General features: G+C 59.3%; 26 non-coding genes across 26 annotated transcripts; all 26 read left to right on the plus strand.

Moving 5' to 3' along the window:
• Positions 1-75: 75 nt before the first annotated feature.
• On the plus strand, positions 76-194 carry LOC144677106 (5S ribosomal RNA). Its single transcript, XR_013575512.1, has one exon. It is a non-coding gene; the product is annotated as a 5S ribosomal RNA (ribosomal RNA).
• An 861-nt stretch (positions 195-1,055) lies between these two features.
• On the plus strand, positions 1,056-1,174 carry LOC144677132 (5S ribosomal RNA). The gene has a single exon (XR_013575537.1). It is a non-coding gene; the product is annotated as a 5S ribosomal RNA (ribosomal RNA).
• An 858-nt stretch (positions 1,175-2,032) lies between these two features.
• Positions 2,033-2,151, plus strand: LOC144677134 (5S ribosomal RNA). The gene has a single exon (XR_013575539.1). It is a non-coding gene; the product is annotated as a 5S ribosomal RNA (ribosomal RNA).
• Positions 2,152-3,009: 858 nt separating this feature from the next.
• Positions 3,010-3,128, plus strand: LOC144677107 (5S ribosomal RNA). The gene has a single exon (XR_013575513.1). It is a non-coding gene; the product is annotated as a 5S ribosomal RNA (ribosomal RNA).
• Positions 3,129-3,989: 861 nt separating this feature from the next.
• Positions 3,990-4,108, plus strand: LOC144677108 (5S ribosomal RNA). Its single transcript, XR_013575514.1, has one exon. It is a non-coding gene; the product is annotated as a 5S ribosomal RNA (ribosomal RNA).
• An 861-nt stretch (positions 4,109-4,969) lies between these two features.
• LOC144677109 (5S ribosomal RNA) lies at positions 4,970-5,088 on the plus strand. Its single transcript, XR_013575515.1, has one exon. It is a non-coding gene; the product is annotated as a 5S ribosomal RNA (ribosomal RNA).
• An 861-nt stretch (positions 5,089-5,949) lies between these two features.
• LOC144677111 (5S ribosomal RNA) lies at positions 5,950-6,068 on the plus strand. The gene has a single exon (XR_013575517.1). It is a non-coding gene; the product is annotated as a 5S ribosomal RNA (ribosomal RNA).
• An 861-nt stretch (positions 6,069-6,929) lies between these two features.
• Positions 6,930-7,048, plus strand: LOC144677135 (5S ribosomal RNA). The gene has a single exon (XR_013575540.1). It is a non-coding gene; the product is annotated as a 5S ribosomal RNA (ribosomal RNA).
• An 858-nt stretch (positions 7,049-7,906) lies between these two features.
• On the plus strand, positions 7,907-8,025 carry LOC144677136 (5S ribosomal RNA). Its single transcript, XR_013575541.1, has one exon. It is a non-coding gene; the product is annotated as a 5S ribosomal RNA (ribosomal RNA).
• An 858-nt stretch (positions 8,026-8,883) lies between these two features.
• LOC144677112 (5S ribosomal RNA) lies at positions 8,884-9,002 on the plus strand. The gene has a single exon (XR_013575518.1). It is a non-coding gene; the product is annotated as a 5S ribosomal RNA (ribosomal RNA).
• Positions 9,003-9,863: 861 nt separating this feature from the next.
• On the plus strand, positions 9,864-9,982 carry LOC144677137 (5S ribosomal RNA). The gene has a single exon (XR_013575542.1). It is a non-coding gene; the product is annotated as a 5S ribosomal RNA (ribosomal RNA).
• Positions 9,983-10,840: 858 nt separating this feature from the next.
• LOC144677138 (5S ribosomal RNA) lies at positions 10,841-10,959 on the plus strand. The gene has a single exon (XR_013575543.1). It is a non-coding gene; the product is annotated as a 5S ribosomal RNA (ribosomal RNA).
• An 861-nt stretch (positions 10,960-11,820) lies between these two features.
• LOC144677113 (5S ribosomal RNA) lies at positions 11,821-11,939 on the plus strand. The gene has a single exon (XR_013575519.1). It is a non-coding gene; the product is annotated as a 5S ribosomal RNA (ribosomal RNA).
• Positions 11,940-12,800: 861 nt separating this feature from the next.
• LOC144677114 (5S ribosomal RNA) lies at positions 12,801-12,919 on the plus strand. Its single transcript, XR_013575520.1, has one exon. It is a non-coding gene; the product is annotated as a 5S ribosomal RNA (ribosomal RNA).
• An 859-nt stretch (positions 12,920-13,778) lies between these two features.
• On the plus strand, positions 13,779-13,897 carry LOC144677115 (5S ribosomal RNA). Its single transcript, XR_013575521.1, has one exon. It is a non-coding gene; the product is annotated as a 5S ribosomal RNA (ribosomal RNA).
• An 861-nt stretch (positions 13,898-14,758) lies between these two features.
• Positions 14,759-14,877, plus strand: LOC144677116 (5S ribosomal RNA). Its single transcript, XR_013575522.1, has one exon. It is a non-coding gene; the product is annotated as a 5S ribosomal RNA (ribosomal RNA).
• Positions 14,878-15,738: 861 nt separating this feature from the next.
• Positions 15,739-15,857, plus strand: LOC144677117 (5S ribosomal RNA). Its single transcript, XR_013575523.1, has one exon. It is a non-coding gene; the product is annotated as a 5S ribosomal RNA (ribosomal RNA).
• Positions 15,858-16,718: 861 nt separating this feature from the next.
• Positions 16,719-16,837, plus strand: LOC144677118 (5S ribosomal RNA). The gene has a single exon (XR_013575524.1). It is a non-coding gene; the product is annotated as a 5S ribosomal RNA (ribosomal RNA).
• Positions 16,838-17,698: 861 nt separating this feature from the next.
• Positions 17,699-17,817, plus strand: LOC144677119 (5S ribosomal RNA). The gene has a single exon (XR_013575525.1). It is a non-coding gene; the product is annotated as a 5S ribosomal RNA (ribosomal RNA).
• An 861-nt stretch (positions 17,818-18,678) lies between these two features.
• On the plus strand, positions 18,679-18,797 carry LOC144677085 (5S ribosomal RNA). Its single transcript, XR_013575494.1, has one exon. It is a non-coding gene; the product is annotated as a 5S ribosomal RNA (ribosomal RNA).
• Positions 18,798-19,655: 858 nt separating this feature from the next.
• Positions 19,656-19,774, plus strand: LOC144677120 (5S ribosomal RNA). Its single transcript, XR_013575526.1, has one exon. It is a non-coding gene; the product is annotated as a 5S ribosomal RNA (ribosomal RNA).
• Positions 19,775-20,632: 858 nt separating this feature from the next.
• On the plus strand, positions 20,633-20,751 carry LOC144677122 (5S ribosomal RNA). Its single transcript, XR_013575528.1, has one exon. It is a non-coding gene; the product is annotated as a 5S ribosomal RNA (ribosomal RNA).
• Positions 20,752-21,612: 861 nt separating this feature from the next.
• Positions 21,613-21,731, plus strand: LOC144677123 (5S ribosomal RNA). Its single transcript, XR_013575529.1, has one exon. It is a non-coding gene; the product is annotated as a 5S ribosomal RNA (ribosomal RNA).
• An 861-nt stretch (positions 21,732-22,592) lies between these two features.
• Positions 22,593-22,711, plus strand: LOC144677124 (5S ribosomal RNA). The gene has a single exon (XR_013575530.1). It is a non-coding gene; the product is annotated as a 5S ribosomal RNA (ribosomal RNA).
• Positions 22,712-23,572: 861 nt separating this feature from the next.
• Positions 23,573-23,691, plus strand: LOC144677125 (5S ribosomal RNA). Its single transcript, XR_013575531.1, has one exon. It is a non-coding gene; the product is annotated as a 5S ribosomal RNA (ribosomal RNA).
• An 860-nt stretch (positions 23,692-24,551) lies between these two features.
• LOC144677126 (5S ribosomal RNA) lies at positions 24,552-24,670 on the plus strand. Its single transcript, XR_013575532.1, has one exon. It is a non-coding gene; the product is annotated as a 5S ribosomal RNA (ribosomal RNA).
• The last annotated feature ends 382 nt before the right edge of the window (positions 24,671-25,052 follow it).

Below are 25,052 nucleotides of genomic sequence, written 5' to 3' on the forward strand. Positions count from 1 at the left end.
AAAAAGAAAACCCGCGGTAAAGAAGAAGGGGCTGGACTGAGAGGCTTGAATTAGCCAGAAAGGCAGGCGGCAAGTGCCTACGGCCATACTAGTCTGAAAACGCCCGATCTCGTCTGATCTCGGAAGCTAAGCAGACTCAGGCCTGGTTAGTACTTGGATGGGAGACCGCCTGGGAATACCAGGTGCAGTAGGCTTTTGCTGCCAGCAGAGGCTGCTCACGTCACCACTCTCCACATTCACTCTGCCACACAACGGAGGCGCAATCTTTTTGCTGCTGCTGCTGCTGCTGCTGCTGCTGCTGTCCGCGTGGTCCGCGTGCCCCGGCTCGTTTGCGGGCAGGGAGAAGGTAGCCAGGCCGGTCGGCCAGCACATTCAGCTACCCCGGCGTTGCTGGGCCATTCGAGTGGAGCCTGCTCGGGAAGCTGGGCTCGGCGGCCTGTGATCGGCGCGGACGCATGCACGTCGGGCCGCCCTTGTGCCTCGGGGCGAGCTTTCCCTAAGTTGAAGGCAGGGCAGAGTAGAGAGGGAAGAAGCTCTGTGCCCGCTGGTAAAAGGATCAAGAGCGAGAGGGCCCCACAGATTGAAAGTGAGTTGCCAAAGAAGCAAATGCGAGGTGAGAAAAAGCTTGTGGACGCAACGGGCGGTTGAGGTGCGGAAGGCCGTGACTGCCTGCAAGCGTGGCGGAGGCAGGTAGAATCGAGGCATTCGAGAGGGCGTCGGATGATTATTTGGATAGAAAGAAGGTGCAGGGGTACGGGGACAAAGGCACAAGAGGCGGATGGTAGCGCGTGCCTGACGCTTCCCCCAGTGCGGAGAGGACGAATGTTGAACGGGAGCAAGGGTGCAGGCTGGAGGCTGGTGAGGCGTAAGTAGGGCTTGCAGTTTGCCTGTGGGGGGAGGCTGAGAAGGAAGGGAGCCAGGTGGGGGAGGGATGAAAGGGAGTAGGAGGGAAAGAAGAAGAGAGAGAGAGAGAGAGAAAAAAAAAGAAAACCCACGGTAAAGAAGAAGGGGCTGGACTGAGAGGCTTGAATTAGCCAGAAAGGCAGGCGGCAAGTGCCTACGGCCATACTAGTCTGAAAACGCCCGATCTCGTCTGATCTCGGAAGCTAAGCAGACTCAGGCCTGGTGAGTACTTGGATGGGAGACCGCCTGGGAATACCAGGTGCAGTAGGCTTTTGCTGCCAGCAGAGGCTGCTCACGTCACCACTCTCCACATTCACTCTGCCACACAACGGAGGCGCAATCTTTTTGCTGCTGCTGCTGCTGCTGCTGCTGCTGTCCGCGTGGTCCGCGTGCCCCGGCTCGTTTGCGGGCAGGGAGAAGGTAGCCAGGCCGGTCGGCCAGCACATTCAGCTACCCCGGCGTTGCTGGGCCATTCGAGTGGAGCCTGCTCGGGAAGCTGGGCTCGGCGGCCTGTGATCGGCGCGGACGCATGCACGTCGGGCCGCCCTTGTGCCTCGGGGCGAGCTTTCCCTAAGTTGAAGGCAGGGCAGAGTAGAGAGGGAAGAAGCTCTGTGCCCGCTGGTAAAAGGATCAAGAGCGAGAGGGCCCCACAGATTGAAAGTGAGTTGCCAAAGAAGCAAATGCGAGGTGAGAAAAAGCTTGTGGACGCAACGGGCGGTTGAGGTGCGGAAGGCCGTGACTGCCTGCAAGCGTGGCGGAGGCAGGTAGAATCGAGGCATTCGAGAGGGCGTCGGATGATTATTTGGATAGAAAGAAGGTGCAGGGGTACGGGGACAAAGGCACAAGAGGCGGATGGTAGCGCGTGCCTGACGCTTCCCCCAGTGCGGAGAGGACGAATGTTGAACGGGAGCAAGGGTGCAGGCTGGAGGCTGGTGAGGCGTAAGTAGGGCTTGCAGTTTGCCTGTGGGGGGAGGCTGAGAAGGAAGGGAGCCAGGTGGGGGAGGGATGAAAGGGAGTAGGAGGGAAAGAAGAAGAGAGAGAGAGAGAGAGAAAAAAAAAGAAAACCCACGGTAAAGAAGAAGGGGCTGGACTGAGAGGCTTGAATTAGCCAGAAAGGCAGGCGGCAAGTGCCTACGGCCATACTAGTCTGAAAACGCCCGATCTCGTCTGATCTCGGAAGCTAAGCAGACTCAGGCCTGGTGAGTACTTGGATGGGAGACCGCCTGGGAATACCAGGTGCAGTAGGCTTTTGCTGCCAGCAGAGGCTGCTCACGTCACCACTCTCCACATTCACTCTGCCACACAACGGAGGCGCAATCTTTTTGCTGCTGCTGCTGCTGCTGCTGCTGCTGTCCGCGTGGTCCGCGTGCCCCGGCTCGTTTGCGGGCAGGGAGAAGGTAGCCAGGCCGGTCGGCCAGCACATTCAGCTACCCCGGCGTTGCTGGGCCATTCGAGTGGAGCCTGCTCGGGAAGCTGGGCTCGGCGGCCTGTGATCGGCGCGGACGCATGCACGTCGGGCCGCCCTTGTGCCTCGGGGCGAGCTTTCCCTAAGTTGAAGGCAGGGCAGAGTAGAGAGGGAAGAAGCTCTGTGCCCGCTGGTAAAAGGATCAAGAGCGAGAGGGCCCCACAGATTGAAAGTGAGTTGCCAAAGAAGCAAATGCGAGGTGAGAAAAAGCTTGTGGACGCAACGGGCGGTTGAGGTGCGGAAGGCCGTGACTGCCTGCAAGCGTGGCGGAGGCAGGTAGAATCGAGGCATTCGAGAGGGCGTCGGATGATTATTTGGATAGAAAGAAGGTGCAGGGGTACGGGGACAAAGGCACAAGAGGCGGATGGTAGCGCGTGCCTGACGCTTCCCCCAGTGCGGAGAGGACGAATGTTGAACGGGAGCAAGGGTGCAGGCTGGAGGCTGGTGAGGCGTAAGTAGGGCTTGCAGTTTGCCTGTGGGGGGAGGCTGAGAAGGAAGGGAGCCAGGTGGGGGAGGGATGAAAGGGAGTAGGAGGGAAAGAAGAAGAGAGAGAGAGAGAGAGAAAAAAAAAGAAAACCCGCGGTAAAGAAGAAGGGGCTGGACTGAGAGGCTTGAATTAGCCAGAAAGGCAGGCGGCAAGTGCCTACGGCCATACTAGTCTGAAAACGCCCGATCTCGTCTGATCTCGGAAGCTAAGCAGACTCAGGCCTGGTTAGTACTTGGATGGGAGACCGCCTGGGAATACCAGGTGCAGTAGGCTTTTGCTGCCAGCAGAGGCTGCTCACGTCACCACTCTCCACATTCACTCTGCCACACAACGGAGGCGCAATCTTTTTGCTGCTGCTGCTGCTGCTGCTGCTGCTGCTGTCCGCGTGGTCCGCGTGCCCCGGCTCGTTTGCGGGCAGGGAGAAGGTAGCCAGGCCGGTCGGCCAGCACATTCAGCTACCCCGGCGTTGCTGGGCCATTCGAGTGGAGCCTGCTCGGGAAGCTGGGCTCGGCGGCCTGTGATCGGCGCGGACGCATGCACGTCGGGCCGCCCTTGTGCCTCGGGGCGAGCTTTCCCTAAGTTGAAGGCAGGGCAGAGTAGAGAGGGAAGAAGCTCTGTGCCCGCTGGTAAAAGGATCAAGAGCGAGAGGGCCCCACAGATTGAAAGTGAGTTGCCAAAGAAGCAAATGCGAGGTGAGAAAAAGCTTGTGGACGCAACGGGCGGTTGAGGTGCGGAAGGCCGTGACTGCCTGCAAGCGTGGCGGAGGCAGGTAGAATCGAGGCATTCGAGAGGGCGTCGGATGATTATTTGGATAGAAAGAAGGTGCAGGGGTACGGGGACAAAGGCACAAGAGGCGGATGGTAGCGCGTGCCTGACGCTTCCCCCAGTGCGGAGAGGACGAATGTTGAACGGGAGCAAGGGTGCAGGCTGGAGGCTGGTGAGGCGTAAGTAGGGCTTGCAGTTTGCCTGTGGGGGGAGGCTGAGAAGGAAGGGAGCCAGGTGGGGGAGGGATGAAAGGGAGTAGGAGGGAAAGAAGAAGAGAGAGAGAGAGAGAGAAAAAAAAAGAAAACCCGCGGTAAAGAAGAAGGGGCTGGACTGAGAGGCTTGAATTAGCCAGAAAGGCAGGCGGCAAGTGCCTACGGCCATACTAGTCTGAAAACGCCCGATCTCGTCTGATCTCGGAAGCTAAGCAGACTCAGGCCTGGTTAGTACTTGGATGGGAGACCGCCTGGGAATACCAGGTGCAGTAGGCTTTTGCTGCCAGCAGAGGCTGCTCACGTCACCACTCTCCACATTCACTCTGCCACACAACGGAGGCGCAATCTTTTTGCTGCTGCTGCTGCTGCTGCTGCTGCTGCTGTCCGCGTGGTCCGCGTGCCCCGGCTCGTTTGCGGGCAGGGAGAAGGTAGCCAGGCCGGTCGGCCAGCACATTCAGCTACCCCGGCGTTGCTGGGCCATTCGAGTGGAGCCTGCTCGGGAAGCTGGGCTCGGCGGCCTGTGATCGGCGCGGACGCATGCACGTCGGGCCGCCCTTGTGCCTCGGGGCGAGCTTTCCCTAAGTTGAAGGCAGGGCAGAGTAGAGAGGGAAGAAGCTCTGTGCCCGCTGGTAAAAGGATCAAGAGCGAGAGGGCCCCACAGATTGAAAGTGAGTTGCCAAAGAAGCAAATGCGAGGTGAGAAAAAGCTTGTGGACGCAACGGGCGGTTGAGGTGCGGAAGGCCGTGACTGCCTGCAAGCGTGGCGGAGGCAGGTAGAATCGAGGCATTCGAGAGGGCGTCGGATGATTATTTGGATAGAAAGAAGGTGCAGGGGTACGGGGACAAAGGCACAAGAGGCGGATGGTAGCGCGTGCCTGACGCTTCCCCCAGTGCGGAGAGGACGAATGTTGAACGGGAGCAAGGGTGCAGGCTGGAGGCTGGTGAGGCGTAAGTAGGGCTTGCAGTTTGCCTGTGGGGGGAGGCTGAGAAGGAAGGGAGCCAGGTGGGGGAGGGATGAAAGGGAGTAGGAGGGAAAGAAGAAGAGAGAGAGAGAGAGAGAAAAAAAAAGAAAACCCGCGGTAAAGAAGAAGGGGCTGGACTGAGAGGCTTGAATTAGCCAGAAAGGCAGGCGGCAAGTGCCTACGGCCATACTAGTCTGAAAACGCCCGATCTCGTCTGATCTCGGAAGCTAAGCAGACTCAGGCCTGGTTAGTACTTGGATGGGAGACCGCCTGGGAATACCAGGTGCAGTAGGCTTTTGCTGCCAGCAGAGGCTGCTCACGTCACCACTCTCCACATTCACTCTGCCACACAACGGAGGCGCAATCTTTTTGCTGCTGCTGCTGCTGCTGCTGCTGCTGCTGTCCGCGTGGTCCGCGTGCCCCGGCTCGTTTGCGGGCAGGGAGAAGGTAGCCAGGCCGGTCGGCCAGCACATTCAGCTACCCCGGCGTTGCTGGGCCATTCGAGTGGAGCCTGCTCGGGAAGCTGGGCTCGGCGGCCTGTGATCGGCGCGGACGCATGCACGTCGGGCCGCCCTTGTGCCTCGGGGCGAGCTTTCCCTAAGTTGAAGGCAGGGCAGAGTAGAGAGGGAAGAAGCTCTGTGCCCGCTGGTAAAAGGATCAAGAGCGAGAGGGCCCCACAGATTGAAAGTGAGTTGCCAAAGAAGCAAATGCGAGGTGAGAAAAAGCTTGTGGACGCAACGGGCGGTTGAGGTGCGGAAGGCCGTGACTGCCTGCAAGCGTGGCGGAGGCAGGTAGAATCGAGGCATTCGAGAGGGCGTCGGATGATTATTTGGATAGAAAGAAGGTGCAGGGGTACGGGGACAAAGGCACAAGAGGCGGATGGTAGCGCGTGCCTGACGCTTCCCCCAGTGCGGAGAGGACGAATGTTGAACGGGAGCAAGGGTGCAGGCTGGAGGCTGGTGAGGCGTAAGTAGGGCTTGCAGTTTGCCTGTGGGGGGAGGCTGAGAAGGAAGGGAGCCAGGTGGGGGAGGGATGAAAGGGAGTAGGAGGGAAAGAAGAAGAGAGAGAGAGAGAGAGAAAAAAAAAGAAAACCCGCGGTAAAGAAGAAGGGGCTGGACTGAGAGGCTTGAATTAGCCAGAAAGGCAGGCGGCAAGTGCCTACGGCCATACTAGTCTGAAAACGCCCGATCTCGTCTGATCTCGGAAGCTAAGCAGACTCAGGCCTGGTTAGTACTTGGATGGGAGACCGCCTGGGAATACCAGGTGCAGTAGGCTTTTGCTGCCAGCAGAGGCTGCTCACGTCACCACTCTCCACATTCACTCTGCCACACAACGGAGGCGCAATCTTTTTGCTGCTGCTGCTGCTGCTGCTGCTGCTGCTGTCCGCGTGGTCCGCGTGCCCCGGCTCGTTTGCGGGCAGGGAGAAGGTAGCCAGGCCGGTCGGCCAGCACATTCAGCTACCCCGGCGTTGCTGGGCCATTCGAGTGGAGCCTGCTCGGGAAGCTGGGCTCGGCGGCCTGTGATCGGCGCGGACGCATGCACGTCGGGCCGCCCTTGTGCCTCGGGGCGAGCTTTCCCTAAGTTGAAGGCAGGGCAGAGTAGAGAGGGAAGAAGCTCTGTGCCCGCTGGTAAAAGGATCAAGAGCGAGAGGGCCCCACAGATTGAAAGTGAGTTGCCAAAGAAGCAAATGCGAGGTGAGAAAAAGCTTGTGGACGCAACGGGCGGTTGAGGTGCGGAAGGCCGTGACTGCCTGCAAGCGTGGCGGAGGCAGGTAGAATCGAGGCATTCGAGAGGGCGTCGGATGATTATTTGGATAGAAAGAAGGTGCAGGGGTACGGGGACAAAGGCACAAGAGGCGGATGGTAGCGCGTGCCTGACGCTTCCCCCAGTGCGGAGAGGACGAATGTTGAACGGGAGCAAGGGTGCAGGCTGGAGGCTGGTGAGGCGTAAGTAGGGCTTGCAGTTTGCCTGTGGGGGGAGGCTGAGAAGGAAGGGAGCCAGGTGGGGGAGGGATGAAAGGGAGTAGGAGGGAAAGAAGAAGAGAGAGAGAGAGAGAGAAAAAAAAAGAAAACCCACGGTAAAGAAGAAGGGGCTGGACTGAGAGGCTTGAATTAGTCAGAAAGGCAGGCGGCAAGTGCCTACGGCCATACTAGTCTGAAAACGCCCGATCTCGTCTGATCTCGGAAGCTAAGCAGACTCAGGCCTGGTGAGTACTTGGATGGGAGACCGCCTGGGAATACCAGGTGCAGTAGGCTTTTGCTGCCAGCAGAGGCTGCTCACGTCACCACTCTCCACATTCACTCTGCCACACAACGGAGGCGCAATCTTTTTGCTGCTGCTGCTGCTGCTGCTGCTGCTGTCCGCGTGGTCCGCGTGCCCCGGCTCGTTTGCGGGCAGGGAGAAGGTAGCCAGGCCGGTCGGCCAGCACATTCAGCTACCCCGGCGTTGCTGGGCCATTCGAGTGGAGCCTGCTCGGGAAGCTGGGCTCGGCGGCCTGTGATCGGCGCGGACGCATGCACGTCGGGCCGCCCTTGTGCCTCGGGGCGAGCTTTCCCTAAGTTGAAGGCAGGGCAGAGTAGAGAGGGAAGAAGCTCTGTGCCCGCTGGTAAAAGGATCAAGAGCGAGAGGGCCCCACAGATTGAAAGTGAGTTGCCAAAGAAGCAAATGCGAGGTGAGAAAAAGCTTGTGGACGCAACGGGCGGTTGAGGTGCGGAAGGCCGTGACTGCCTGCAAGCGTGGCGGAGGCAGGTAGAATCGAGGCATTCGAGAGGGCGTCGGATGATTATTTGGATAGAAAGAAGGTGCAGGGGTACGGGGACAAAGGCACAAGAGGCGGATGGTAGCGCGTGCCTGACGCTTCCCCCAGTGCGGAGAGGACGAATGTTGAACGGGAGCAAGGGTGCAGGCTGGAGGCTGGTGAGGCGTAAGTAGGGCTTGCAGTTTGCCTGTGGGGGGAGGCTGAGAAGGAAGGGAGCCAGGTGGGGGAGGGATGAAAGGGAGTAGGAGGGAAAGAAGAAGAGAGAGAGAGAGAGAGAAAAAAAAAGAAAACCCACGGTAAAGAAGAAGGGGCTGGACTGAGAGGCTTGAATTAGCCAGAAAGGCAGGCGGCAAGTGCCTACGGCCATACTAGTCTGAAAACGCCCGATCTCGTCTGATCTCGGAAGCTAAGCAGACTCAGGCCTGGTGAGTACTTGGATGGGAGACCGCCTGGGAATACCAGGTGCAGTAGGCTTTTGCTGCCAGCAGAGGCTGCTCACGTCACCACTCTCCACATTCACTCTGCCACACAACGGAGGCGCAATCTTTTTGCTGCTGCTGCTGCTGCTGCTGCTGCTGTCCGCGTGGTCCGCGTGCCCCGGCTCGTTTGCGGGCAGGGAGAAGGTAGCCAGGCCGGTCGGCCAGCACATTCAGCTACCCCGGCGTTGCTGGGCCATTCGAGTGGAGCCTGCTCGGGAAGCTGGGCTCGGCGGCCTGTGATCGGCGCGGACGCATGCACGTCGGGCCGCCCTTGTGCCTCGGGGCGAGCTTTCCCTAAGTTGAAGGCAGGGCAGAGTAGAGAGGGAAGAAGCTCTGTGCCCGCTGGTAAAAGGATCAAGAGCGAGAGGGCCCCACAGATTGAAAGTGAGTTGCCAAAGAAGCAAATGCGAGGTGAGAAAAAGCTTGTGGACGCAACGGGCGGTTGAGGTGCGGAAGGCCGTGACTGCCTGCAAGCGTGGCGGAGGCAGGTAGAATCGAGGCATTCGAGAGGGCGTCGGATGATTATTTGGATAGAAAGAAGGTGCAGGGGTACGGGGACAAAGGCACAAGAGGCGGATGGTAGCGCGTGCCTGACGCTTCCCCCAGTGCGGAGAGGACGAATGTTGAACGGGAGCAAGGGTGCAGGCTGGAGGCTGGTGAGGCGTAAGTAGGGCTTGCAGTTTGCCTGTGGGGGGAGGCTGAGAAGGAAGGGAGCCAGGTGGGGGAGGGATGAAAGGGAGTAGGAGGGAAAGAAGAAGAGAGAGAGAGAGAGAGAAAAAAAAAGAAAACCCGCGGTAAAGAAGAAGGGGCTGGACTGAGAGGCTTGAATTAGCCAGAAAGGCAGGCGGCAAGTGCCTACGGCCATACTAGTCTGAAAACGCCCGATCTCGTCTGATCTCGGAAGCTAAGCAGACTCAGGCCTGGTTAGTACTTGGATGGGAGACCGCCTGGGAATACCAGGTGCAGTAGGCTTTTGCTGCCAGCAGAGGCTGCTCACGTCACCACTCTCCACATTCACTCTGCCACACAACGGAGGCGCAATCTTTTTGCTGCTGCTGCTGCTGCTGCTGCTGCTGCTGTCCGCGTGGTCCGCGTGCCCCGGCTCGTTTGCGGGCAGGGAGAAGGTAGCCAGGCCGGTCGGCCAGCACATTCAGCTACCCCGGCGTTGCTGGGCCATTCGAGTGGAGCCTGCTCGGGAAGCTGGGCTCGGCGGCCTGTGATCGGCGCGGACGCATGCACGTCGGGCCGCCCTTGTGCCTCGGGGCGAGCTTTCCCTAAGTTGAAGGCAGGGCAGAGTAGAGAGGGAAGAAGCTCTGTGCCCGCTGGTAAAAGGATCAAGAGCGAGAGGGCCCCACAGATTGAAAGTGAGTTGCCAAAGAAGCAAATGCGAGGTGAGAAAAAGCTTGTGGACGCAACGGGCGGTTGAGGTGCGGAAGGCCGTGACTGCCTGCAAGCGTGGCGGAGGCAGGTAGAATCGAGGCATTCGAGAGGGCGTCGGATGATTATTTGGATAGAAAGAAGGTGCAGGGGTACGGGGACAAAGGCACAAGAGGCGGATGGTAGCGCGTGCCTGACGCTTCCCCCAGTGCGGAGAGGACGAATGTTGAACGGGAGCAAGGGTGCAGGCTGGAGGCTGGTGAGGCGTAAGTAGGGCTTGCAGTTTGCCTGTGGGGGGAGGCTGAGAAGGAAGGGAGCCAGGTGGGGGAGGGATGAAAGGGAGTAGGAGGGAAAGAAGAAGAGAGAGAGAGAGAGAGAAAAAAAAAGAAAACCCACGGTAAAGAAGAAGGGGCTGGACTGAGAGGCTTGAATTAGCCAGAAAGGCAGGCGGCAAGTGCCTACGGCCATACTAGTCTGAAAACGCCCGATCTCGTCTGATCTCGGAAGCTAAGCAGACTCAGGCCTGGTGAGTACTTGGATGGGAGACCGCCTGGGAATACCAGGTGCAGTAGGCTTTTGCTGCCAGCAGAGGCTGCTCACGTCACCACTCTCCACATTCACTCTGCCACACAACGGAGGCGCAATCTTTTTGCTGCTGCTGCTGCTGCTGCTGCTGCTGTCCGCGTGGTCCGCGTGCCCCGGCTCGTTTGCGGGCAGGGAGAAGGTAGCCAGGCCGGTCGGCCAGCACATTCAGCTACCCCGGCGTTGCTGGGCCATTCGAGTGGAGCCTGCTCGGGAAGCTGGGCTCGGCGGCCTGTGATCGGCGCGGACGCATGCACGTCGGGCCGCCCTTGTGCCTCGGGGCGAGCTTTCCCTAAGTTGAAGGCAGGGCAGAGTAGAGAGGGAAGAAGCTCTGTGCCCGCTGGTAAAAGGATCAAGAGCGAGAGGGCCCCACAGATTGAAAGTGAGTTGCCAAAGAAGCAAATGCGAGGTGAGAAAAAGCTTGTGGACGCAACGGGCGGTTGAGGTGCGGAAGGCCGTGACTGCCTGCAAGCGTGGCGGAGGCAGGTAGAATCGAGGCATTCGAGAGGGCGTCGGATGATTATTTGGATAGAAAGAAGGTGCAGGGGTACGGGGACAAAGGCACAAGAGGCGGATGGTAGCGCGTGCCTGACGCTTCCCCCAGTGCGGAGAGGACGAATGTTGAACGGGAGCAAGGGTGCAGGCTGGAGGCTGGTGAGGCGTAAGTAGGGCTTGCAGTTTGCCTGTGGGGGGAGGCTGAGAAGGAAGGGAGCCAGGTGGGGGAGGGATGAAAGGGAGTAGGAGGGAAAGAAGAAGAGAGAGAGAGAGAGAGAAAAAAAAAGAAAACCCGCGGTAAAGAAGAAGGGGCTGGACTGAGAGGCTTGAATTAGCCAGAAAGGCAGGCGGCAAGTGCCTACGGCCATACTAGTCTGAAAACGCCCGATCTCGTCTGATCTCGGAAGCTAAGCAGACTCAGGCCTGGTGAGTACTTGGATGGGAGACCGCCTGGGAATACCAGGTGCAGTAGGCTTTTGCTGCCAGCAGAGGCTGCTCACGTCACCACTCTCCACATTCACTCTGCCACACAACGGAGGCGCAATCTTTTTGCTGCTGCTGCTGCTGCTGCTGCTGCTGCTGTCCGCGTGGTCCGCGTGCCCCGGCTCGTTTGCGGGCAGGGAGAAGGTAGCCAGGCCGGTCGGCCAGCACATTCAGCTACCCCGGCGTTGCTGGGCCATTCGAGTGGAGCCTGCTCGGGAAGCTGGGCTCGGCGGCCTGTGATCGGCGCGGACGCATGCACGTCGGGCCGCCCTTGTGCCTCGGGGCGAGCTTTCCCTAAGTTGAAGGCAGGGCAGAGTAGAGAGGGAAGAAGCTCTGTGCCCGCTGGTAAAAGGATCAAGAGCGAGAGGGCCCCACAGATTGAAAGTGAGTTGCCAAAGAAGCAAATGCGAGGTGAGAAAAAGCTTGTGGACGCAACGGGCGGTTGAGGTGCGGAAGGCCGTGACTGCCTGCAAGCGTGGCGGAGGCAGGTAGAATCGAGGCATTCGAGAGGGCGTCGGATGATTATTTGGATAGAAAGAAGGTGCAGGGGTACGGGGACAAAGGCACAAGAGGCGGATGGTAGCGCGTGCCTGACGCTTCCCCCAGTGCGGAGAGGACGAATGTTGAACGGGAGCAAGGGTGCAGGCTGGAGGCTGGTGAGGCGTAAGTAGGGCTTGCAGTTTGCCTGTGGGGGGAGGCTGAGAAGGAAGGGAGCCAGGTGGGGGAGGGATGAAAGGGAGTAGGAGGGAAAGAAGAAGAGAGAGAGAGAGAGAGAAAAAAAAAGAAAACCCGCGGTAAAGAAGAAGGGGCTGGACTGAGAGGCTTGAATTAGCCAGAAAGGCAGGCGGCAAGTGCCTACGGCCATACTAGTCTGAAAACGCCCGATCTCGTCTGATCTCGGAAGCTAAGCAGACTCAGGCCTGGTTAGTACTTGGATGGGAGACCGCCTGGGAATACCAGGTGCAGTAGGCTTTTGCTGCCAGCAGAGGCTGCTCACGTCACCACTCTCCACATTCACTCTGCCACACAACGGAGGCGCAATCTTTTTGCTGCTGCTGCTGCTGCTGCTGCTGCTGCTGTCCGCGTGGTCCGCGTGCCCCGGCTCGTTTGCGGGCAGGGAGAAGGTAGCCAGGCCGGTCGGCCAGCACATTCAGCTACCCCGGCGTTGCTGGGCCATTCGAGTGGAGCCTGCTCGGGAAGCTGGGCTCGGCGGCCTGTGATCGGCGCGGACGCATGCACGTCGGGCCGCCCTTGTGCCTCGGGGCGAGCTTTCCCTAAGTTGAAGGCAGGGCAGAGTAGAGAGGGAAGAAGCTCTGTGCCCGCTGGTAAAAGGATCAAGAGCGAGAGGGCCCCACAGATTGAAAGTGAGTTGCCAAAGAAGCAAATGCGAGGTGAGAAAAAGCTTGTGGACGCAACGGGCGGTTGAGGTGCGGAAGGCCGTGACTGCCTGCAAGCGTGGCGGAGGCAGGTAGAATCGAGGCATTCGAGAGGGCGTCGGATGATTATTTGGATAGAAAGAAGGTGCAGGGGTACGGGGACAAAGGCACAAGAGGCGGATGGTAGCGCGTGCCTGACGCTTCCCCCAGTGCGGAGAGGACGAATGTTGAACGGGAGCAAGGGTGCAGGCTGGAGGCTGGTGAGGCGTAAGTAGGGCTTGCAGTTTGCCTGTGGGGGGAGGCTGAGAAGGAAGGGAGCCAGGTGGGGGAGGGATGAAAGGGAGTAGGAGGGAAAGAAGAAGAGAGAGAGAGAGAGAGAAAAAAAAAGAAAACCCGCGGTAAAGAAGAAGGGGCTGGACTGAGAGGCTTGAATTAGCCAGAAAGGCAGGCGGCAAGTGCCTACGGCCATACTAGTCTGAAAACGCCCGATCTCGTCTGATCTCGGAAGCTAAGCAGACTCAGGCCTGGTTAGTACTTGGATGGGAGACCGCCTGGGAATACCAGGTGCAGTAGGCTTTTGCTGCCAGCAGAGGCTGCTCACGTCACCACTCTCCACATTCACTCTGCCACACAACGGAGGCGCAATCTTTTTGCTGCTGCTGCTGCTGCTGCTGCTGCTGCTGTCCGCGTGGTCCGCGTGCCCCGGCTCGTTTGCGGGCAGGGAGAAGGTAGCCAGGCCGGTCGGCCAGCACATTCAGCTACCCCGGCGTTGCTGGGCCATTCGAGTGGAGCCTGCTCGGGAAGCTGGGCTCGGCGGCCTGTGATCGGCGCGGACGCATGCACGTCGGGCCGCCCTTGTGCCTCGGGGCGAGCTTTCCCTAAGTTGAAGGCAGGGCAGAGTAGAGAGGGAAGAAGCTCTGTGCCCGCTGGTAAAAGGATCAAGAGCGAGAGGGCCCCACAGATTGAAAGTGAGTTGCCAAAGAAGCAAATGCGAGGTGAGAAAAAGCTTGTGGACGCAACGGGCGGTTGAGGTGCGGAAGGCCGTGACTGCCTGCAAGCGTGGCGGAGGCAGGTAGAATCGAGGCATTCGAGAGGGCGTCGGATGATTATTTGGATAGAAAGAAGGTGCAGGGGTACGGGGACAAAGGCACAAGAGGCGGATGGTAGCGCGTGCCTGACGCTTCCCCCAGTGCGGAGAGGACGAATGTTGAACGGGAGCAAGGGTGCAGGCTGGAGGCTGGTGAGGCGTAAGTAGGGCTTGCAGTTTGCCTGTGGGGGGAGGCTGAGAAGGAAGGGAGCCAGGTGGGGGAGGGATGAAAGGGAGTAGGAGGGAAAGAAGAAGAGAGAGAGAGAGAGAAAAAAAAAGAAAACCCGCGGTAAAGAAGAAGGGGCTGGACTGAGAGGCTTGAATTAGCCAGAAAGGCAGGCGGCAAGTGCCTACGGCCATACTAGTCTGAAAACGCCCGATCTCGTCTGATCTCGGAAGCTAAGCAGACTCAGGCCTGGTTAGTACTTGGATGGGAGACCGCCTGGGAATACCAGGTGCAGTAGGCTTTTGCTGCCAGCAGAGGCTGCTCACGTCACCACTCTCCACATTCACTCTGCCACACAACGGAGGCGCAATCTTTTTGCTGCTGCTGCTGCTGCTGCTGCTGCTGCTGTCCGCGTGGTCCGCGTGCCCCGGCTCGTTTGCGGGCAGGGAGAAGGTAGCCAGGCCGGTCGGCCAGCACATTCAGCTACCCCGGCGTTGCTGGGCCATTCGAGTGGAGCCTGCTCGGGAAGCTGGGCTCGGCGGCCTGTGATCGGCGCGGACGCATGCACGTCGGGCCGCCCTTGTGCCTCGGGGCGAGCTTTCCCTAAGTTGAAGGCAGGGCAGAGTAGAGAGGGAAGAAGCTCTGTGCCCGCTGGTAAAAGGATCAAGAGCGAGAGGGCCCCACAGATTGAAAGTGAGTTGCCAAAGAAGCAAATGCGAGGTGAGAAAAAGCTTGTGGACGCAACGGGCGGTTGAGGTGCGGAAGGCCGTGACTGCCTGCAAGCGTGGCGGAGGCAGGTAGAATCGAGGCATTCGAGAGGGCGTCGGATGATTATTTGGATAGAAAGAAGGTGCAGGGGTACGGGGACAAAGGCACAAGAGGCGGATGGTAGCGCGTGCCTGACGCTTCCCCCAGTGCGGAGAGGACGAATGTTGAACGGGAGCAAGGGTGCAGGCTGGAGGCTGGTGAGGCGTAAGTAGGGCTTGCAGTTTGCCTGTGGGGGGAGGCTGAGAAGGAAGGGAGCCAGGTGGGGGAGGGATGAAAGGGAGTAGGAGGGAAAGAAGAAGAGAGAGAGAGAGAGAGAAAAAAAAAGAAAACCCACGGTAAAGAAGAAGGGGCTGGACTGAGAGGCTTGAATTAGCCAGAAAGGCAGGCGGCAAGTGCCTACGGCCATACTAGTCTGAAAACGCCCGATCTCGTCTGATCTCGGAAGCTAAGCAGACTCAGGCCTGGTTAGTACTTGGATGGGAGACCGCCTGGGAATACCAGGTGCAGTAGGCTTTTGCTGCCAGCAGAGGCTGCTCACGTCACCACTCTCCACATTCACTCTGCCACACAACGGAGGCGCAATCTTTTTGCTGCTGCTGCTGCTGCTGCTGCTGCTGCTGTCCGCGTGGTCCGCGTGCCCCGGCTCGTTTGCGGGCAGGGAGAAGGTAGCCAGGCCGGTCGGCCAGCACATTCAGCTACCCCGGCGTTGCTGGGCCATTCGAGTGGAGCCTGCTCGGGAAGCTGGGCTCGGCGGCCTGTGATCGGCGCGGACGCATGCACGTCGGGCCGCCCTTGTGCCTCGGGGCGAGCTTTCCCTAAGTTGAAGGCAGGGCAGAGTAGAGAGGGAAGAAGCTCTGTGCCCGCTGGTAAAAGGATCAAGAGCGAGAGGGCCCCACAGATTGAAAGTGAGTTGCCAAAGAAGCAAATGCGAGGTGAGAAAAAGCTTGTGGACGCAACGGGCGGTTGAGGTGCGGAAGGCCGTGACTGCCTGCAAGCGTGGCGGAGGCAGGTAGAATCGAGGCATTCGAGAGGGCGTCGGATGATTATTTGGATAGAAAGAAGGTGCAGGGGTACGGGGACAAAGGCACAAGAGGCGGATGGTAGCGCGTGCCTGACGCTTCCCCCAGTGCGGAGAGGACGAATGTTGAACGGGAGCAAGGGTGCAGGCTGGAGGCTGGTGAGGCGTAAGTAGGGCTTGCAGTTTGCCTGTGGGGGGAGGCTGAGAAGGAAGGGAGCCAGGTGGGGGAGGGATGAAAGGGAGTAGGAGGGAAAGAAGAAGAGAGAGAGAGAGAGAGAAAAAAAAAGAAAACCCGCGGTAAAGAAGAAGGGGCTGGACTGAGAGGCTTGAATTAGCCAGAAAGGCAGGCGGCAAGTGCCTACGGCCATACTAGTCTGAAAACGCCCGATCTCGTCTGATCTCGGAAGCTAAGCAGACTCAGGCCTGGTTAGTACTTGGATGGGAGACCGCCTGGGAATACCAGGTGCAGTAGGCTTTTGCTGCCAGCAGAGGCTGCTCACGTCACCACTCTCCACATTCACTCTGCCACACAACGGAGGCGCAATCTTTTTGCTGCTGCTGCTGCTGCTGCTGCTGCTGCTGTCCGCGTGGTCCGCGTGCCCCGGCTCGTTTGCGGGCAGGGAGAAGGTAGCCAGGCCGGTCGGCCAGCACATTCAGCTACCCCGGCGTTGCTGGGCCATTCGAGTGGAGCCTGCTCGGGAAGCTGGGCTCGGCGGCCTGTGATCGGCGCGGACGCATGCACGTCGGGCCGCCCTTGTGCCTCGGGGCGAGCTTTCCCTAAGTTGAAGGCAGGGCAGAGTAGAGAGGGAAGAAGCTCTGTGCCCGCTGGTAAAAGGATCAAGAGCGAGAGGGCCCCACAGATTGAAAGTGAGTTGCCAAAGAAGCAAATGCGAGGTGAGAAAAAGCTTGTGGACGCAACGGGCGGTTGAGGTGCGGAAGGCCGTGACTGCCTGCAAGCGTGGCGGAGGCAGGTAGAATCGAGGCATTCGAGAGGGCGTCGGATGATTATTTGGATAGAAAGAAGGTGCAGGGGTACGGGGACAAAGGCACAAGAGGCGGATGGTAGCGCGTGCCTGACGCTTCCCCCAGTGCGGAGAGGACGAATGTTGAACGGGAGCAAGGGTGCAGGCTGGAGGCTGGTGAGGCGTAAGTAGGGCTTGCAGTTTGCCTGTGGGGGGAGGCTGAGAAGGAAGGGAGCCAGGTGGGGGAGGGATGAAAGGGAGTAGGAGGGAAAGAAGAAGAGAGAGAGAGAGAGAGAAAAAAAAAGAAAACCCGCGGTAAAGAAGAAGGGGCTGGACTGAGAGGCTTGAATTAGCCAGAAAGGCAGGCGGCAAGTGCCTACGGCCATACTAGTCTGAAAACGCCCGATCTCGTCTGATCTCGGAAGCTAAGCAGACTCAGGCCTGGTTAGTACTTGGATGGGAGACCGCCTGGGAATACCAGGTGCAGTAGGCTTTTGCTGCCAGCAGAGGCTGCTCACGTCACCACTCTCCACATTCACTCTGCCACACAACGGAGGCGCAATCTTTTTGCTGCTGCTGCTGCTGCTGCTGCTGCTGCTGTCCGCGTGGTCCGCGTGCCCCGGCTCGTTTGCGGGCAGGGAGAAGGTAGCCAGGCCGGTCGGCCAGCACATTCAGCTACCCCGGCGTTGCTGGGCCATTCGAGTGGAGCCTGCTCGGGAAGCTGGGCTCGGCGGCCTGTGATCGGCGCGGACGCATGCACGTCGGGCCGCCCTTGTGCCTCGGGGCGAGCTTTCCCTAAGTTGAAGGCAGGGCAGAGTAGAGAGGGAAGAAGCTCTGTGCCCGCTGGTAAAAGGATCAAGAGCGAGAGGGCCCCACAGATTGAAAGTGAGTTGCCAAAGAAGCAAATGCGAGGTGAGAAAAAGCTTGTGGACGCAACGGGCGGTTGAGGTGCGGAAGGCCGTGACTGCCTGCAAGCGTGGCGGAGGCAGGTAGAATCGAGGCATTCGAGAGGGCGTCGGATGATTATTTGGATAGAAAGAAGGTGCAGGGGTACGGGGACAAAGGCACAAGAGGCGGATGGTAGCGCGTGCCTGACGCTTCCCCCAGTGCGGAGAGGACGAATGTTGAACGGGAGCAAGGGTGCAGGCTGGAGGCTGGTGAGGCGTAAGTAGGGCTTGCAGTTTGCCTGTGGGGGGAGGCTGAGAAGGAAGGGAGCCAGGTGGGGGAGGGATGAAAGGGAGTAGGAGGGAAAGAAGAAGAGAGAGAGAGAGAGAGAAAAAAAAAGAAAACCCGCGGTAAAGAAGAAGGGGCTGGACTGAGAGGCTTGAATTAGCCAGAAAGGCAGGCGGCAAGTGCCTACGGCCATACTAGTCTGAAAACGCCCGATCTCGTCTGATCTCGGAAGCTAAGCAGACTCAGGCCTGGTTAGTACTTGGATGGGAGACCGCCTGGGAATACCAGGTGCAGTAGGCTTTTGCTGCCAGCAGAGGCTGCTCACGTCACCACTCTCCACATTCACTCTGCCACACAACGGAGGCGCAATCTTTTTGCTGCTGCTGCTGCTGCTGCTGCTGCTGCTGTCCGCGTGGTCCGCGTGCCCCGGCTCGTTTGCGGGCAGGGAGAAGGTAGCCAGGCCGGTCGGCCAGCACATTCAGCTACCCCGGCGTTGCTGGGCCATTCGAGTGGAGCCTGCTCGGGAAGCTGGGCTCGGCGGCCTGTGATCGGCGCGGACGCATGCACGTCGGGCCGCCCTTGTGCCTCGGGGCGAGCTTTCCCTAAGTTGAAGGCAGGGCAGAGTAGAGAGGGAAGAAGCTCTGTGCCCGCTGGTAAAAGGATCAAGAGCGAGAGGGCCCCACAGATTGAAAGTGAGTTGCCAAAGAAGCAAATGCGAGGTGAGAAAAAGCTTGTGGACGCAACGGGCGGTTGAGGTGCGGAAGGCCGTGACTGCCTGCAAGCGTGGCGGAGGCAGGTAGAATCGAGGCATTCGAGAGGGCGTCGGATGATTATTTGGATAGAAAGAAGGTGCAGGGGTACGGGGACAAAGGCACAAGAGGCGGATGGTAGCGCGTGCCTGACGCTTCCCCCAGTGCGGAGAGGACGAATGTTGAACGGGAGCAAGGGTGCAGGCTGGAGGCTGGTGAGGCGTAAGTAGGGCTTGCAGTTTGCCTGTGGGGGGAGGCTGAGAAGGAAGGGAGCCAGGTGGGGGAGGGATGAAAGGGAGTAGGAGGGAAAGAAGAAGAGAGAGAGAGAGAGAGAAAAAAAAAGAAAACCCACGGTAAAGAAGAAGGGGCTGGACTGAGAGGCTTGAATTAGCCAGAAAGGCAGGCGGCAAGTGCCTACGGCCATACTAGTCTGAAAACGCCCGATCTCGTCTGATCTCGGAAGCTAAGCAGACTCAGGCCTGGTGAGTACTTGGATGGGAGACCGCCTGGGAATACCAGGTGCAGTAGGCTTTTGCTGCCAGCAGAGGCTGCTCACGTCACCACTCTCCACATTCACTCTGCCACACAACGGAGGCGCAATCTTTTTGCTGCTGCTGCTGCTGCTGCTGCTGCTGTCCGCGTGGTCCGCGTGCCCCGGCTCGTTTGCGGGCAGGGAGAAGGTAGCCAGGCCGGTCGGCCAGCACATTCAGCTACCCCGGCGTTGCTGGGCCATTCGAGTGGAGCCTGCTCGGGAAGCTGGGCTCGGCGGCCTGTGATCGGCGCGGACGCATGCACGTCGGGCCGCCCTTGTGCCTCGGGGCGAGCTTTCCCTAAGTTGAAGGCAGGGCAGAGTAGAGAGGGAAGAAGCTCTGTGCCCGCTGGTAAAAGGATCAAGAGCGAGAGGGCCCCACAGATTGAAAGTGAGTTGCCAAAGAAGCAAATGCGAGGTGAGAAAAAGCTTGTGGACGCAACGGGCGGTTGAGGTGCGGAAGGCCGTGACTGCCTGCAAGCGTGGCGGAGGCAGGTAGAATCGAGGCATTCGAGAGGGCGTCGGATGATTATTTGGATAGAAAGAAGGTGCAGGGGTACGGGGACAAAGGCACAAGAGGCGGATGGTAGCGCGTGCCTGACGCTTCCCCCAGTGCGGAGAGGACGAATGTTGAACGGGAGCAAGGGTGCAGGCTGGAGGCTGGTGAGGCGTAAGTAGGGCTTGCAGTTTGCCTGTGGGGGGAGGCTGAGAAGGAAGGGAGCCAGGTGGGGGAGGGATGAAAGGGAGTAGGAGGGAAAGAAGAAGAGAGAGAGAGAGAGAGAAAAAAAAAGAAAACCCGCGGTAAAGAAGAAGGGGCTGGACTGAGAGGCTTGAATTAGCCAGAAAGGCAGGCGGCAAGTGCCTACGGCCATACTAGTCTGAAAACGCCCGATCTCGTCTGATCTCGGAAGCTAAGCAGACTCAGGCCTGGTTAGTACTTGGATGGGAGACCGCCTGGGAATACCAGGTGCAGTAGGCTTTTGCTGCCAGCAGAGGCTGCTCACGTCACCACTCTCCACATTCACTCTGCCACACAACGGAGGCGCAATCTTTTTGCTGCTGCTGCTGCTGCTGCTGCTGCTGTCCGCGTGGTCCGCGTGCCCCGGCTCGTTTGCGGGCAGGGAGAAGGTAGCCAGGCCGGTCGGCCAGCACATTCAGCTACCCCGGCGTTGCTGGGCCATTCGAGTGGAGCCTGCTCGGGAAGTTGGGCTCGGCGGCCTGTGATCGGCGCGGACGCATGCACGTCGGGCCGCCCTTGTGCCTCGGGGCGAGCTTTCCCTAAGTTGAAGGCAGGGCAGAGTAGAGAGGGAAGAAGCTCTGTGCCCGCTGGTAAAAGGATCAAGAGCGAGAGGGCCCCACAGATTGAAAGTGAGTTGCCAAAGAAGCAAATGCGAGGTGAGAAAAAGCTTGTGGACGCAACGGGCGGTTGAGGTGCGGAAGGCCGTGACTGCCTGCAAGCGTGGCGGAGGCAGGTAGAATCGAGGCATTCGAGAGGGCGTCGGATGATTATTTGGATAGAAAGAAGGTGCAGGGGTACGGGGACAAAGGCACAAGAGGCGGATGGTAGCGCGTGCCTGACGCTTCCCCCAGTGCGGAGAGGACGAATGTTGAACGGGAGCAAGGGTGCAGGCTGGAGGCTGGTGAGGCGTAAGTAGGGCTTGCAGTTTGCCTGTGGGGGGAGGCTGAGAAGGAAGGGAGCCAGGTGGGGGAGGGATGAAAGGGAGTAGGAGGGAAAGAAGAAGAGAGAGAGAGAGAGAGAAAAAAAAAGAAAACCCGCGGTAAAGAAGAAGGGGCTGGACTGAGAGGCTTGAATTAGCCAGAAAGGCAGGCGGCAAGTGCCTACGGCCATACTAGTCTGAAAACGCCCGATCTCGTCTGATCTCGGAAGCTAAGCAGACTCAGGCCTGGTTAGTACTTGGATGGGAGACCGCCTGGGAATACCAGGTGCAGTAGGCTTTTGCTGCCAGCAGAGGCTGCTCACGTCACCACTCTCCACATTCACTCTGCCACACAACGGAGGCGCAATCTTTTTGCTGCTGCTGCTGCTGCTGCTGCTGCTGCTGTCCGCGTGGTCCGCGTGCCCCGGCTCGTTTGCGGGCAGGGAGAAGGTAGCCAGGCCGGTCGGCCAGCACATTCAGCTACCCCGGCGTTGCTGGGCCATTCGAGTGGAGCCTGCTCGGGAAGCTGGGCTCGGCGGCCTGTGATCGGCGCGGACGCATGCACGTCGGGCCGCCCTTGTGCCTCGGGGCGAGCTTTCCCTAAGTTGAAGGCAGGGCAGAGTAGAGAGGGAAGAAGCTCTGTGCCCGCTGGTAAAAGGATCAAGAGCGAGAGGGCCCCACAGATTGAAAGTGAGTTGCCAAAGAAGCAAATGCGAGGTGAGAAAAAGCTTGTGGACGCAACGGGCGGTTGAGGTGCGGAAGGCCGTGACTGCCTGCAAGCGTGGCGGAGGCAGGTAGAATCGAGGCATTCGAGAGGGCGTCGGATGATTATTTGGATAGAAAGAAGGTGCAGGGGTACGGGGACAAAGGCACAAGAGGCGGATGGTAGCGCGTGCCTGACGCTTCCCCCAGTGCGGAGAGGACGAATGTTGAACGGGAGCAAGGGTGCAGGCTGGAGGCTGGTGAGGCGTAAGTAGGGCTTGCAGTTTGCCTGTGGGGGGAGGCTGAGAAGGAAGGGAGCCAGGTGGGGGAGGGATGAAAGGGAGTAGGAGGGAAAGAAGAAGAGAGAGAGAGAGAGAGAAAAAAAAAGAAAACCCGCGGTAAAGAAGAAGGGGCTGGACTGAGAGGCTTGAATTAGCCAGAAAGGCAGGCGGCAAGTGCCTACGGCCATACTAGTCTGAAAACGCCCGATCTCGTCTGATCTCGGAAGCTAAGCAGACTCAGGCCTGGTTAGTACTTGGATGGGAGACCGCCTGGGAATACCAGGTGCAGTAGGCTTTTGCTGCCAGCAGAGGCTGCTCACGTCACCACTCTCCACATTCACTCTGCCACACAACGGAGGCGCAATCTTTTTGCTGCTGCTGCTGCTGCTGCTGCTGCTGCTGTCCGCGTGGTCCGCGTGCCCCGGCTCGTTTGCGGGCAGGGAGAAGGTAGCCAGGCCGGTCGGCCAGCACATTCAGCTACCCCGGCGTTGCTGGGCCATTCGAGTGGAGCCTGCTCGGGAAGCTGGGCTCGGCGGCCTGTGATCGGCGCGGACGCATGCACGTCGGGCCGCCCTTGTGCCTCGGGGCGAGCTTTCCCTAAGTTGAAGGCAGGGCAGAGTAGAGAGGGAAGAAGCTCTGTGCCCGCTGGTAAAAGGATCAAGAGCGAGAGGGCCCCACAGATTGAAAGTGAGTTGCCAAAGAAGCAAATGCGAGGTGAGAAAAAGCTTGTGGACGCAACGGGCGGTTGAGGTGCGGAAGGCCGTGACTGCCTGCAAGCGTGGCGGAGGCAGGTAGAATCGAGGCATTCGAGAGGGCGTCGGATGATTATTTGGATAGAAAGAAGGTGCAGGGGTACGGGGACAAAGGCACAAGAGGCGGATGGTAGCGCGTGCCTGACGCTTCCCCCAGTGCGGAGAGGACGAATGTTGAACGGGAGCAAGGGTGCAGGCTGGAGGCTGGTGAGGCGTAAGTAGGGCTTGCAGTTTGCCTGTGGGGGGAGGCTGAGAAGGAAGGGAGCCAGGTGGGGGAGGGATGAAAGGGAGTAGGAGGGAAAGAAGAAGAGAGAGAGAGAGAGAGAAAAAAAAAGAAAACCCGCGGTAAAGAAGAAGGGGCTGGACTGAGAGGCTTGAATTAGCCAGAAAGGCAGGCGGCAAGTGCCTACGGCCATACTAGTCTGAAAACGCCCGATCTCGTCTGATCTCGGAAGCTAAGCAGACTCAGGCCTGGTTAGTACTTGGATGGGAGACCGCCTGGGAATACCAGGTGCAGTAGGCTTTTGCTGCCAGCAGAGGCTGCTCACGTCACCACTCTCCACATTCACTCTGCCACACAACGGAGGCGCAATCTTTTTGCTGCTGCTGCTGCTGCTGCTGCTGCTGCTGTCCGCGTGGTCCGCGTGCCCCGGCTCGTTTGCGGGCAGGGAGAAGGTAGCCAGGCCGGTCGGCCAGCACATTCAGCTACCCCGGCGTTGCTGGGCCATTCGAGTGGAGCCTGCTCGGGAAGCTGGGCTCGGCGGCCTGTGATCGGCGCGGACGCATGCACGTCGGGCCGCCCTTGTGCCTCGGGGCGAGCTTTCCCTAAGTTGAAGGCAGGGCAGAGTAGAGAGGGAAGAAGCTCTGTGCCCGCTGGTAAAAGGATCAAGAGCGAGAGGGCCCCACAGATTGAAAGTGAGTTGCCAAAGAAGCAAATGCGAGGTGAGAAAAAGCTTGTGGACGCAACGGGCGGTTGAGGTGCGGAAGGCCGTGACTGCCTGCAAGCGTGGCGGAGGCAGGTAGAATCGAGGCATTCGAGAGGGCGTCGGATGATTATTTGGATAGAAAGAAGGTGCAGGGGTACGGGGACAAAGGCACAAGAGGCGGATGGTAGCGCGTGCCTGACGCTTCCCCCAGTGCGGAGAGGACGAATGTTGAACGGGAGCAAGGGTGCAGGCTGGAGGCTGGTGAGGCGTAAGTAGGGCTTGCAGTTTGCCTGTGGGGGGAGGCTGAGAAGGAAGGGAGCCAGGTGGGGGAGGGATGAAAGGGAGTAGGAGGGAAAGAAGAAGAGAGAGAGAGAGAGAGAAAAAAAAAGAAAACCCGCGGTAAAGAAGAAGGGGCTGGACTGAGAGGCTTGAATTAGCCAGAAAGGCAGGCGGCAAGTGCCTACGGCCATACTAGTCTGAAAACGCCCGATCTCGTCTGATCTCGGAAGCTAAGCAGACTCAGGCCTGGTTAGTACTTGGATGGGAGACCGCCTGGGAATACCAGGTGCAGTAGGCTTTTGCTGCCAGCAGAGGCTGCTCACGTCACCACTCTCCACATTCACTCTGCCACACAACGGAGGCGCAATCTTTTTGCTGCTGCTGCTGCTGCTGCTGCTGCTGCTGTCCGCGTGGTCCGCGTGCCCCGGCTCGTTTGCGGGCAGGGAGAAGGTAGCCAGGCCGGTCGGCCAGCACATTCAGCTACCCCGGCGTTGCTGGGCCATTCGAGTGGAGCCTGCTCGGGAAGCTGGGCTCGGCGGCCTGTGATCGGCGCGGACGCATGCACGTCGGGCCGCCCTTGTGCCTCGGGGCGAGCTTTCCCTAAGTTGAAGGCAGGGCAGAGTAGAGAGGGAAGAAGCTCTGTGCCCGCTGGTAAAAGGATCAAGAGCGAGAGGGCCCCACAGATTGAAAGTGAGTTGCCAAAGAAGCAAATGCGAGGTGAGAAAAGCTTGTGGACGCAACGGGCGGTTGAGGTGCGGAAGGCCGTGACTGCCTGCAAGCGTGGCGGAGGCAGGTAGAATCGAGGCATTCGAGAGGGCGTCGGATGATTATTTGGATAGAAAGAAGGTGCAGGGGTACGGGGACAAAGGCACAAGAGGCGGATGGTAGCGCGTGCCTGACGCTTCCCCCAGTGCGGAGAGGACGAATGTTGAACGGGAGCAAGGGTGCAGGCTGGAGGCTGGTGAGGCGTAAGTAGGGCTTGCAGTTTGCCTGTGGGGGGAGGCTGAGAAGGAAGGGAGCCAGGTGGGGGAGGGATGAAAGGGAGTAGGAGGGAAAGAAGAAGAGAGAGAGAGAGAGAGAAAAAAAAAGAAAACCCGCGGTAAAGAAGAAGGGGCTGGACTGAGAGGCTTGAATTAGCCAGAAAGGCAGGCGGCAAGTGCCTACGGCCATACTAGTCTGAAAACGCCCGATCTCGTCTGATCTCGGAAGCTAAGCAGACTCAGGCCTGGTTAGTACTTGGATGGGAGACCGCCTGGGAATACCAGGTGCAGTAGGCTTTTGCTGCCAGCAGAGGCTGCTCACGTCACCACTCTCCACATTCACTCTGCCACACAACGGAGGCGCAATCTTTTTGCTGCTGCTGCTGCTGCTGCTGCTGCTGCTGTCCGCGTGGTCCGCGTGCCCCGGCTCGTTTGCGGGCAGGGAGAAGGTAGCCAGGCCGGTCGGCCAGCACATTCAGCTACCCCGGCGTTGCTGGGCCATTCGAGTGGAGCCTGCTCGGGAAGCTGGGCTCGGCGGCCTGTGATCGGCGCGGACGCATGCACGTCGGGCCGCCCTTGTGCCTCGGGGCGAGCTTTCCCTAAGTTGAAGGCAGGGCAGAGTAGAGAGGGAAGAAGCTCTGTGCCCGCTGGTAAAAGGATCAAGAGCGAGAGGGCCCCA

This window comes from Cetorhinus maximus, unplaced genomic scaffold (genome assembly GCF_964194155.1).
Source record: "Cetorhinus maximus unplaced genomic scaffold, sCetMax3.hap1.1 HAP1_SCAFFOLD_2238, whole genome shotgun sequence".
Classification (NCBI taxonomy): Eukaryota; Metazoa; Chordata; class Chondrichthyes; order Lamniformes; family Cetorhinidae; genus Cetorhinus; species Cetorhinus maximus.